A 6435-nucleotide genomic window follows, 5' to 3' on the forward strand; every position below is an offset into this window, starting at 1 on the left:
AGAGAATTAGTTCTACCAAGCATAGGAACAAATGTATGTACATATGTCAGGCATCATTCAGGCATTTGTTGGCCAGTGATGGCCTGTTGTTAATATTAATATTGTGCTTTGCTAAGTTTGCAGTTCAGCGGAAGACAAGCTACCACAAACAGAGAAACAGAAAGTGCCTGAAGAACTCAGCAAGTCAGGTAGAATTCACGGAGTGAGAACCAAGGGTGCTGCGTGACCTGCTGAGTAGTTCTGGCATTTTCGAATTTATTTTGGAAGTCGCGAGGCTGCAATCCTTTACTCCAATTGCTGTCACAGATTAAAATTACCGCATATCCATTTTAAGCCTTGTCTGAGTGAGTAATCAACAGAGTGACCAGTGGCACTCGGCTGTAGGGAATCAGCTGGAAGATGCAGCAATACTCGACACTATAGGATTAATGCGTGGAAGTCGGAAGAGAGTTTGCAAATTTGTAAAAGTGTGGCAAAATGGAAGACATGCCTAAAGGTTTTTTAAAAAGCACACAGAAGGGAAAAGAAGACAAATTGGAGAGATGGCATCGATGCAAATCTTGGGAAATATACTGTAATAAAATAGGAGAGGTATTTGGTGTTTACTTGGAGCATTCAGGCATGCTTTTCAAGGCAAACAATGTTATAGAGTCCCTGGGCAACAATGACACAGTACAAAATGTAGAGATCCATAAACCAAAAATGGCAATTTCTTGATGGAAATTGTAGTGCCTTTAATATTTGAGCAATATTGTAAATATATTGGTTAATATGTTATTAAGCATTCTTTGTTGTTAACATAAATTAATTATGGGTTATATGTAAAAGTATGTGAATGGTATATGTCATTACACCACCACATTATAAGTGTGTACTAAAGTAAAAACGAACTAACGGCAGTTTACCCCTGGGCTCCCTTTTTTTTTCATTTAGCTCCTAGAGTTACAAAACAAAACAGAGATGGTCTTCAGTACTTAGGAAACACTACAAAATATTTGGCCTGCAGAGAGACTTGGATATCCCATTTGTTGATAAATAAACTCAAACATTTAACTCGCTCAAGTTTAAAATTATTCAGAGTATATATGTTTTGTCCTCATATCCATATGCTAGAAAAGGCAATCAGGAATTATAGTGATAGCTCTTTGTAATTTTGATACATGCTATGGGACAGATAAGCAACAGGAGAACTAAGGCCAAATGCTTTAATGGACAAGATAATTTGACAGGACAATGGGAATTGCCATTTCAGTGTAAATTGCAATGAGATGTATGAACTTTGGTCAGCACCAGGTGCAAATGTGAGCCATTGGGCAAAAATCCACAGGCAGTGATGGTGGCATCAGTGCATTATCTTCAGAAGAACCCATACCCTAGGGCACTAAAGACATTTTTGGCAGGAAACCTGCTAACCACAGGAGCCCGAGGGGCAGGGTCACATGATTGCAAAGTACAAGAGACCATGCTACCAATGTCCTGGGAACAATCTGCTTCCTTTTGCTCATTTATAGAACACAGCATGATAACTGTAATAAATTTGGACATCTGGCCCCTGGGTCCAATTAGTATGGGCAAACAAGTCATGATTGACACAAAGAAGTACAGTCCGTGGTTTGTCTGGAGATAAGGAATTTATGTTGAATGGTTTTCAGCCTCAGATGGTAACATAGCAATAGACAGCAGCAAGTTTGCAATTACAATTAAAATAAATGACCATTTCTTTGCAATGAATGAAGGTTTACATCAGTTAGTGACCAGGACACACTTATCAAGATAAAATTATGTTTCTTCCTCCCTACACCCACACCATTTGCAGCTAACGTCCTTTCACTTTGTTATAATTACTGCTCCACAATTCATTCCATATCACGCACCCTTATTTTCCCCAACATTTGGGTCTCACTTGCCCAAAAGGATAAAAGGAAACCTGTGCAGGAGAGTTTTTAAAGTGGAAAAGCCATTCCAGGGGGCAGAACCTCAGAAGTCTGGATCTAGTGGTATGAGAAGTCATCACCACTGGGGTCTTCCTTGGTTGCAGTGGATGACCATGATTTCTTGTCATGCCCTTCCGTCTCCATGGAGCATTGCAGAACCATTTTCCTGGCCGTTGGATCTCACTATTGATCTCATCCACTCAGACTGCCAGAGTTGAACTTGCATTGCTAGGGCAGGCCTGTCACTTACTCACCGCTTGCTCCTCTCACCTAGTTTAGCCCACCTGTTGAAGCAGTGTACTGGGATGCAGCCAGCATCACGTGCTAACAGCTACTTGGAGCCACTGGTGAGAGCTGAGTATCCCGTGGGGACCAAAGGTGAATGAACTGCCCCAGAATGGAGACTACAAACCTTTTCATCAGAGTTGCTACCCCTCCCTGGTCACCCTTTACACCCAGTCCTTGTGTACATCTATGAGTACAGTGTGTTAGAGTAATTTTTGGGGTTAGCTCATTTACATATAGCAAATGGCTTTGGTTACCATTCTTCTGTTCCTTAAAAATGTATTGCGGATTTAATTTGGAGCAATTCATTCCTAAAAACTGTGAATCCCAGTCCACAGACGATGCTGGTGTCTGTGGGAGAGATGCGAATCAGAAGGTGTGAAGTTTGCGTGTTGTTTCAAAGAATGCATGATCTACACTTTGTAAATATGGAATTGTCCTTTATGTTTAGCACATAAAATCCCAAGTAAATGTATGTGGATTCAGTTTGGAACAGTGGATTCCTAAAAGCTGAGGATCCCAGTCCAGATGATGTTGGCCTCTGTGGGATGGATTGAGTCAGCGGTGTGAAGTTTGTATGTTGTTTCAAAAGAAAGCATTGTCTATACTTTGTAAATATGGAATTATCCTTTGTGTTTAGTACATAATTATCGAGCCCTACATTGGGCCAGCAGACCTTTCCACCGAAAGCATCCCCATTTGATGCCTGCTGTACCTTGTTTTGTCGAATAAAGAAGCTGCTTTGTACCTAACAGTAATTTTCTCTGGCAATTTCATTCATGCACCAACACAGTGTCAGAAATTTCTTAACTAAATTTTCTAATAGTGCTGATTCCCCATTAATTGGGAGAATTAGAACAGCTATCTTCATCTGCCTTCCCAACTGATTACAATTTCCAGATTGCCAAACAACATATCAATGGATGTGAAACAATATGTTTCTTTGATAAATACCACGCTGCTGATCAGTGTAATGGAGACAGTTGTAGAAAGAACAATATAAGCAAAAGAGATTCTGCACATGCTGGAAATATTGAGCCATGCCCACAAAATCCTGGAGGAACTCAACAGATCAGGCAGCATCTATGGAGAGGAGTAAACAGTCGACTTTCAGGCTGGGATGTTGAATGTGTATTTTTCTCCATGGCTGCTGTCCAGCCTGCTGAGTTCCTCCAACATTTTGTGTGCAGAAAAAAAACAATGATAGGTTTGTATTCAAATGCAAAAAAACCCTGCCATTGAAGTGGAGCAGCATCAGTAAATCTCAGCTCCAAATCTTGAGTGACTATAGAAGTAACCTTTGCTAAATCCTGAAAAGAATCCTGCCTACTGTGTCCAGGAAGGATATTTGGCTCAGCTTCCCAATAATCTTATGTAAATTATAGGGTCACTGAACCTGCTTCACTTACATCATTCCATGGCAGTTATCCCAGTTAGCTGGAGTGGCTGATAAATATACTGTACATGGTAACGGACAGTGCTGGTTACAGATACTTCACTTTGGAATGTAACTGGTGTAACTGTAAGTATCTGGCAAAAATACAGAGCGTGTGATGACTTCACTGGTTTAGGGAACGCAGACACACACAAGTTAAAAGGAAGTATCATGTGTAACCTGGCATCTAAATGTAAGTTTGGCTTCAGGTGAAAGTGCTCTGAAGTTTAGACAGATAAGGTGGTATCACTCATTCTAACAAAAGTTGTCTGTCTCAAAATTCATTAGCCTGGAAGTAGCACAGACATTTCCTTCTCCGTCATTTGGTTCCATAGAGTATAGTGGTGAAATAATTACTAAAAGGAAATTCGATAAACCCTTCCCTTACCCTCAGCTAATACTTGCTGACAACTGTCTTGCTCTCTCTTTAGACTGCCAAGATATAGATGCTAGTGATGATATGCAGACTTCTCTTCCATCAACAGTTTAACTGCTTGCCAAAACAAGCAACAAAAGTCACTGCAAAAGGATCAGTAATTGAATTCTCTATCTTTCAGCCATAAAATTGTGACCCCAGTCAAAGCTTTTCCCTTTTCCCTTTCACTGCCAGTGAAATGGGTAATATTACTAGAATGCCCAGGGAAACAGATTCATCTAGGTCATTGGCCGCTTGACCTCCGTGATTCTAAACAACAGTGAAAAATGAAATGGACAATTTAGGAGTGAATGGTTTAATGACAGAGCAATTGGATTGAGGAGCTAACGACCAATAACATAGTCATAGTTATAGTCATACTTTATTGATCTCGGGGGAAATTGTTTTTTATTACAGATGCACCATAAATAATAAATAGTAATAGAACCATAAATAATTAAATAGTAATATGTAAATTATGCCAGTAAATTATGAAATGTCCAGGACCAGCCTATTATTATTAAGTATTATTATTATTATTTATTTTTTCTCAGCTCAAGCTGGTAAAACCTGAGGTACTAGCATAGCCAAGCACAATCAGTTCTCAATTGCTAGGAACTTCCAGACTATTCTAGTGGTGTTTAGTATTGTGATTTCTGAAGATTTACATGGATATTACTGTGCAGCCCCAATTGTTTAATGTTATTCTGTAGTACCTTTGGGATGACACCAGTTGTAGATATTATTATTGGGATAACGTATACTTTGTTAATGTTCTATAGTCTTTCAATTTCCTCTTTAAATTCAGCATATTTCTGGTGCTTTTCACTTATTTATTTCTGTAAGTTATGTGTGGTTGGAATGGCTATATTGATGAAATAAGTTGTTCTTTCTTGTTTATCCTGTATTATTATATCAGGACAGTTATTATAAATTATCCTATCTGTAATAACTGATCGGTCATAATATTATATGTGGTATTTTGACTCTAAAACAGGATGAGGCTTGAATTTATATTAAGGTGTGATTTTTTTAATGACTTTGTACCTTAATGCAAGGTTTCGATGAATGACGTTTGCCACTTGATTGTTCCTGTGTAAGTAATCAGATTGTGTTAAACTGTCACAGGATCCTAAAATCTTTTGGATTGTTTCTCATTTATCTTGGCGTTTTCTCCATTTATCATCTTGAATTTGTTGCTCTTTTATTACATATTTTTGATTTTGTTTTGTGTGTGTGTGTTAACCACCTGATCCTGTATTGCCTCAAGGAACCCTTCTGCTTCTGGGAAGAGGTCTCCAACTCTGTGTCAGGAATCCAAAGCTTGTCAACATCTAGTGTACTCAGACCATGGGGATGTCTTCCATGGAGGGTCATGATCTTCCCTGGGTTAAGTTTTTCTTCAATGGATTCATTTGTCTGGCTTGTGCTCTTATTTAAGTTTAGTGGTGTATACTCTTTATCGGAATTGCATATGCTCGTGTGAGATGCTGAATTCCGTTTATTATTATTATTATTAATAATAGTAGTAGAGGTAGAAGTGGTAGTATTATTTTTTTTATTTGCACAGTATGTCTTCTTTTCACATTGGTTGCTTGTCAATCCTTGTTTATGTATAGCTTTTCATAAATTCTATTGTATTTATTTAAATGCATTCACGAAAATGAATGTCAAGTAGGTATATGGCTGGATATTTTGATAATAAATTTGACTTTGAGAATAATTGTGATCAAAAGCATGGTTTCTTTCTAGTGAGCACTAATAAGTATGAAAGAAAAAGACAGGCCTTGGATCTAAGTGTTCTGTGTTATTGATTGTGGGAGATAGACTGGGACAAATACCACATGTTACTCTTGATACCTTCCAGCATGGAGTCTCAACTGATCCAAACATATTTTAATGGTTCAAGTACTGGTTTATCTGGCCCTGGAAAATTAGGTATCAGTAATGTGTGCATAACAATCTTTTTATCTGCCCATCTGGCAATCCATGGAAAATGAATTTACTTTTTCTAAAAAATTGCTACTTCTGTTTCTAGAACCGTTTCAAGATGTCACTGTGTTTGCACAATCAGAGAAACTCCATCCAGCTGAAAATTCAATGGCTAACTGAAGCTGGAAGATAATCTAGATGTTAACCACATGACTTGGATTCAAGTGTTCTGTTATTCCTACTTCAATTAAATATAGTAAAGAATATGATCTTTTGATATAAATTATCAGACAGGGCTATCCAAATAGTCCCATTCACCTCTTTAGGGCCAATAGCCCTATTGGTCTTTTTTCCCTATTTTGAAACTTGCTTTTGATATTACAATTAAATACGCTCCTACCATTCACAAAAGCAATACATTCAAGATCGGACCC

Source organism: Mobula birostris, chromosome 15 (assembly GCF_030028105.1).
Source record: "Mobula birostris isolate sMobBir1 chromosome 15, sMobBir1.hap1, whole genome shotgun sequence".
Classification (NCBI taxonomy): domain Eukaryota; kingdom Metazoa; phylum Chordata; class Chondrichthyes; order Myliobatiformes; family Myliobatidae; genus Mobula; species Mobula birostris.